Raw genomic sequence first — 6,000 nt, 5'->3', positions numbered from 1 at the left:
TCTACTTGGCTGTATGCAGGATGAGGACTTGAGGTTTCTATGGAACAATTATCACACTGAAAATCATTGCCTTGCAATGGGGCAAGCAGGAGTCTTCTATCCCAAGCAAACATGTCTTGCCTTGTCTGCAGGTACTCAGCAGAAGAAGCTACATTTGGCCTGTGTACAAGACAAGGCCAAATGAGTATTTGTTAGATACTGCTGTGTATTTGAGTTAGATACTCTGCAGTATTTGTTAGATACTGCTGAGTATTTGAGTTAGATACTCTGCAGTATTTGTTAGATACTGCTGAGTATTTGAGTTAGATACTCTGCAGTATTTGTTAGATACTGCTGAGTATTTGAGTTAGATACTCTGCAGTATTTGTTAGATACTGCTGAGTATTTGAGTTAGATACTGCTGTGTATTTGAGTTAGATACTCTGCAGTATTTGTTAGATACTGCTGAGTATCTAACACCAATATCAGGCAGGAGTTTCCCTACTGACAGTGTCTGTTTGCTGAACTTTGAAAGAATACTATAGCAATATGGCACATTGCATTGTAATCACTGACAGTGAGAGCAGGTCCTCTTGAACCAGCTGAAGTTTTGGCCATCACAGACCACATTATATTTGGCTTCCTGTCCTGGAGTCGTGCCATGGAGAGCAGGAAAGCCAGTTAGAACCTAATGGAAATACAATGGTACAATGGTACATCACTGTTTAGGAACGTGTCCTGTTCTGCTCCTGTGTGCCTGCAATCTGGGAGGCCCCCCCCCCCCAAAAAAAAAAACAACCACACAGAAAAAAAACCAAAACCTACAGACCAACCAACCACCCCCCCCCAAAAAAAAACAAACAACAAAAAAAAACCTTCTTTCAAACCATCAACCACCACCCCAAGACTACCATATTTCATTGGCTTTTCATTCTCTAGTGTAGAGAAGCATCTAAAAACTACAGATAGATGGAGTCGAAGAGGGAGTACCTCTTTGGTGGTATGAAAGGCATGTTCTTATTGTGCTATTTGTGCATATGTAGGGACCTTTAGTAAAAAGGTGGGATACTGGAAGTGCTAGATCTTCTGTCTCATGCAATGTGGCAATTTTGAGATTTACACCACCACACTCTGAACTGCCTCCCACTTTACTAGTTCTGTCTTTGCCAGGCTTCTAGCCTTTAGGAGGTAGGAATGACTATGGTGAAACTAAAACAGAGCCTTGGTCTATTCTGCATGGTGAGTCTGCATGTTTGAGTGCTGCTTTGAGGAAAATGATGATAGGTCTCTGAAGATAAATTCTACAAAGGGTAACTCATGTAATATAAGCTAGTTGATGGGATTACAATTTGAGAGCTGTAGATACTCTGTGTGTGTGCACTTGAATTGCTCCCCTGTGCTCTGGAACCTCTGTCACCAGAGGTGCTCCTGCAAAACCGTGTGCTGTGAGTATGGCATATCTCTTTCCCAAGGTAGCTGTAATGCAGACTATCTAACCCACAAATGAGCTCTTTCTTGTCAGCTTAATTATGTTTTCTTCACTAGTTTTGCCACAGTGGAGATTTTAATGATGTGACAGAAATTTTTGAGACCCTCACTTGAAATGGGAAAGGAGCATTGCCAAATCTTTTTTGGCTTTAGGAGTATCCTGAGCTGATTTTTGTGAAAATACTTCTAATGCTATTGCAGCTGAGCTGTGTATTTTAATGTAGTAACAGTTCTGCTAGTCTTGCTTTAGCTCTCAGCTATGAAGACAAACCTAAATATAATGCAGAAAATTACTGCAAGCAGAGCAGTGCCTATACTGCAGTACCACAACATAGTATTTGTTTCTCCAGCAGAGTCTGCTGCTTTTTACAGTTGCAGCTAGATGTAGACAAGATCACACCAAGTTCCCTTCCTCATCTCCTGCCTTGCGATTTTTTTTATTTCCCTTCTTAGGTAATACTTAGAATTCCTTATAAATACTTAGAATACTTGTGGTTTAAAAGTAAACATTTAAGCTTTTCATGAAGTTAGCCTCTATGGCAGACCATCCCTCGCTATGCAGTAATATTAAAAGAAGACCACATAGACTCTCACCCCACCTCCTCAATAACCCTTTCTTGATGATTGCTGTAGCACTGTATAATCAAGTACTGAGCTATTATGAGCATATTTCAGCTTCCTGTAATTGCCCTTTGTTTCAGTCAAGAGACTGGTAATTAATCCTGTGGGCCATGCCTTTTGCTTTAGCAGGGTTTGATTGAAACCATTCATTTACCACAGTAAAATCGTAAGGCTTTCTGCAGTGTTTACAAATAAGCTTTCCGTGTGACAGTCATTTAGTCTACTCAACCATTCATATATTAAAGATATTGCACATTTTCCCTTTCTCTATTCAGACAAATGAACTGCTGTTTTCAGTTTGATTACATTTCAGTTCACAGAGATCATCCTATGAGTCTTCTCTCCTAGCTTCTGTTTGAAGCAACACTGTCTGGGCCTCTGCTAGTGTTTTCACTGCTGGAAATCACTGACGTAAAATTTGTTAATAACATGAACTAAATGCCTTTGTATATATTTTATTATTATTTCCTTTTTTCTTACCATTGCACAAAAGAGTATATCACTGCTTCATAAGGCCTTTTAAACATTGGTGGCTTGGAACCTATCAATGCTTACTTTTTCTGTTACTCACAGATTATTAACTAGAGTTCATTTTCAGCAATAAGAATCTTTTCCTTGTCGGCAGGTTTTCTTACTATCTTAAGTCTGAGAATGCTTTAGTGTTACGAAAGAAGCCAGGAAACCTTAGAAGAATAAAATTGGGATGGAATTCCTCTGAGCACATTTAAATAGTGAGATGGCTGATATGTGTCAGAGAGTTAATTGTGTCTAGGGTGGGCAGTGTGGGTAATAGAAGATGTTTGGGTGATTTTATGTCCTAAGAAATTGAAATTGGCATGCTTCACACTACTTCCTTAAAATGGGATTAAAGCTAACCATCGATAACCTGAATCTTGTTTTAACCTAGAAGTAAAAAAAATATACAAGTTGGATTCAGTGACTAGTGGATCATTAGGATCTTTTTGCTCATCTTGGTGAGCTTTGTGCAAGGCATAACCTATTATCACTCGCTTGAACATCTAGGGGTCTTGCTCCTTTTAAAAAGAGTTCATTCAGAAAACATTCTGCGATTTCAAACTTTCTTCCGTAAATAAAATAGGCAATATTTTGACATTTGATAACTGCACCTTTTATTATGCAAATCCTTCCAAATGATTTGTAGGAGTTACTTTCTGGTCTTTGTGCCTCATTGGTAGGTAATGTGTGGCACTAGGGATTATGGGGCTGGGTATTTTGCTATCAAGACTTCTGCTTTTAGATTGCGTGTACCCAGGTTTAGTTGGAGTAGGATCACTCAAATCTGTAGTTTAAAGTCCGTAAATTGTGAGTCTGTACAGACTTTTAAAGTCCATGTAATCTGTCACATTGAGACACTGAGGCCCACAGTGTGTTAATCATACCTTACTAGGAAGTTGTCTTTTCAGTTCACTTAGCATAGTATTTTCTTTAGCATCATTTTTTGTAGATGCCTATTATATTGTGCTTTTGTTAGGAAGGCTGCTCTTGATGATCCTAAGTTTGTAGAATACTTCATGAATTAAGGAGTTGCATTTGATAAGTGCTGATTCAAACTGGCAGTAGTGTTTTTGATATATCTCACTCAGACTCAAATCCTTGACTGTCTGGATACTTCAGAATGAAGTTTTGTGCAGTCAGTGGCTGATACTTTTTGCTTTTATTGCTGACATGCCAGCAGTTCCATGTTTTATTATTCTGCTTGATCTTAGTAGGTGTTCTTAGTGCTGCAATTCTGTCTGAAATCTGGTTAGTGATACACAGTTATACATAGGGAAACATGTTTGTGATTGGTTTATAGAGCTCTTAATCTGTCTTTACCACTGTCTTGGTTATATGTAAAACCATTCCTCTGGCCTTTTTTTACTACCTTGGCTAAGCAGTAAAGGTTTGGGTTAGAACAGTAACTGATCTGAAGGGGAAAGGTCACACTTTATTGTCAAATTGATTACTTCCTGGATGCTGGCCTCAATGATCTGTCTTCCTTTTCTGTGCTATGGAAAAATGTGATCTAAGAATTAGCAGATGACTATGATGCAAAATAATGAGAGAATCTGAACTGCATGCTGAAGCTATTTGTATTCTTAGGTGTGTCTGCGATATTTTGTTGGTTTGTGTGAGGTTTTATTTATTATTTTCTGGTGTGAATCTTTTCTATGACCTATGCTTATTGGGTGTGATTCCACGGGACTAAACTTGGAAATGCATTCTTGCTCCATTTTTCTATGTATTTTTTTGTTTCTTTGTATCTTGATCGTAGCACTCCTTCCAGCTCGTACCTAGAACTGTCAAATTGGCATACTGGTGAGCCCATGGGATTTGTTCTGTCACAAAGGTTCAGGCTTTCTTTTCCTTCATCCAGGGGAAGGTTTTTCTTTCAGGAGTTTCATAGTTCCAAGGTTTTATTCAGTTTATAGAAGACTATGGGAGAAGATGGGAGAGTTAGGCCAAATGAAGGATATAAAATACGCTACTAGGTCCTGCTCTGAATTATATTAAATTAATTTAGTTGTAAAACTGTCTGGAACAATGACAGTGTTTAGCTTTGTGACAGTCTAGTGAGATGGCTTTCTCCTTCAAGCCTTGCATAGCACAGGCTCAGTGAACAGAGTAAAATACTTGGGTATTTCAGAGCCATATTAGTGGTCCTTAACCAAAACTGTTGTGACAGATTTTTAAATTATAGAATCATAGAATAGTTAGGGTTGGAAAGGAACTTAAGATCATCTAGTTCCAACCCCCCTGCCATAGGCAGAGACACCTCACACTAAACCATGTCACTCAAGGCTCTGTCCAACCTGGACTTGAATACTACCAGGAATGGAGAATTCACAACTTCCCTGGGCAAACCATTCCAGTGCCTCACCACCCATACAGTAAAGAACTTCTTCCTTAGATCCAATCTAAACTTCCCCTGTTTAAGTTTTAACCCATTACCCCTTGTCCTATCACTATAGTCCCTAGTGAAGAGTCCCTCCCCAGCAGCCTTATAAGCCCCCATTCAGATAGTGGAAGGCTGCCATGAGGTCTCCACGCAGCTTCTCTTCTCCAGGCTGAACAGCAACAACATTCTCAGCCTATCACCATACGGGAGGTGCTCCAGTCCCCTGATCATCCTCGTGGTCCTTCTCTGGACTTGTTCCAGCAGTTTCATGCCCTTTTTATGTTGAGGACACCAGAACTGCACACAATACTCCAAGTGAGATCTCACGAGAGCAGAGTAGAGGGGCAGGATCACCTCCTTTGACCTGCTGGTCACGCCCCTTTTGATGCAGCCATGGATACAGTTGGCTTTCTGGGCTGTGAGCGCACACTGAAGCAGGCTCATGTTCATTTTCTGATCACCCAACCCCCTGAAGTCCTTCTCCACAGGGCTGATCTGAATCTCTTCTCTGCCTGTTGATGTTGAACAAGACTGATCTCAACACCGATCCCTGAGGGACTCCACTTGTTGCTGGTCTCCAGCTGGATACTGAGCTGTTGATCACAGCTCTTAGCATGTGGCCATCCAGCTAGTTCTTTATCTACCAAAAGGTCCACCTGTCAAACTGATGTCTCTCCAATTTAGACACAAAGATATCATTTGTGACAGCGTCAAATGCTTTGAACAAGTCCAGGCAGATGACATCAACTGCTCTACCCCGTCCATCAGTTCTGTAGCCCCATCATAGAAGGCCACCAAATTGGTCAGGCACGATTTCCCCTTAGTGAAGCCATGCTGGCTGTCACCAACCACCTCATTATTTTCATGTGCCTTAGCATGATTTCAGGAGAATCTGCTCCAAGATTTTGCCAGGCACAAATGTAAGACTTACTGGTCTGTAGTTCCCTGGATCATCCATTTTCCCCTTCTTGAAAATGGGGTTATATTACCCTTTTTCCGGTCATTGGAACCTG

The sequence above is a fragment of the Pezoporus wallicus genome, unplaced genomic scaffold, assembly GCF_028554395.1.
Source record: "Pezoporus wallicus isolate ANWC-B61680 ecotype Strahan unplaced genomic scaffold, APGP_CSIRO_Pwel_v1 contig_4161, whole genome shotgun sequence".
Classification (NCBI taxonomy): domain Eukaryota; kingdom Metazoa; phylum Chordata; class Aves; order Psittaciformes; family Psittacidae; genus Pezoporus; species Pezoporus wallicus.
Note: the sequence above shows the minus strand (reverse complement) of the source record.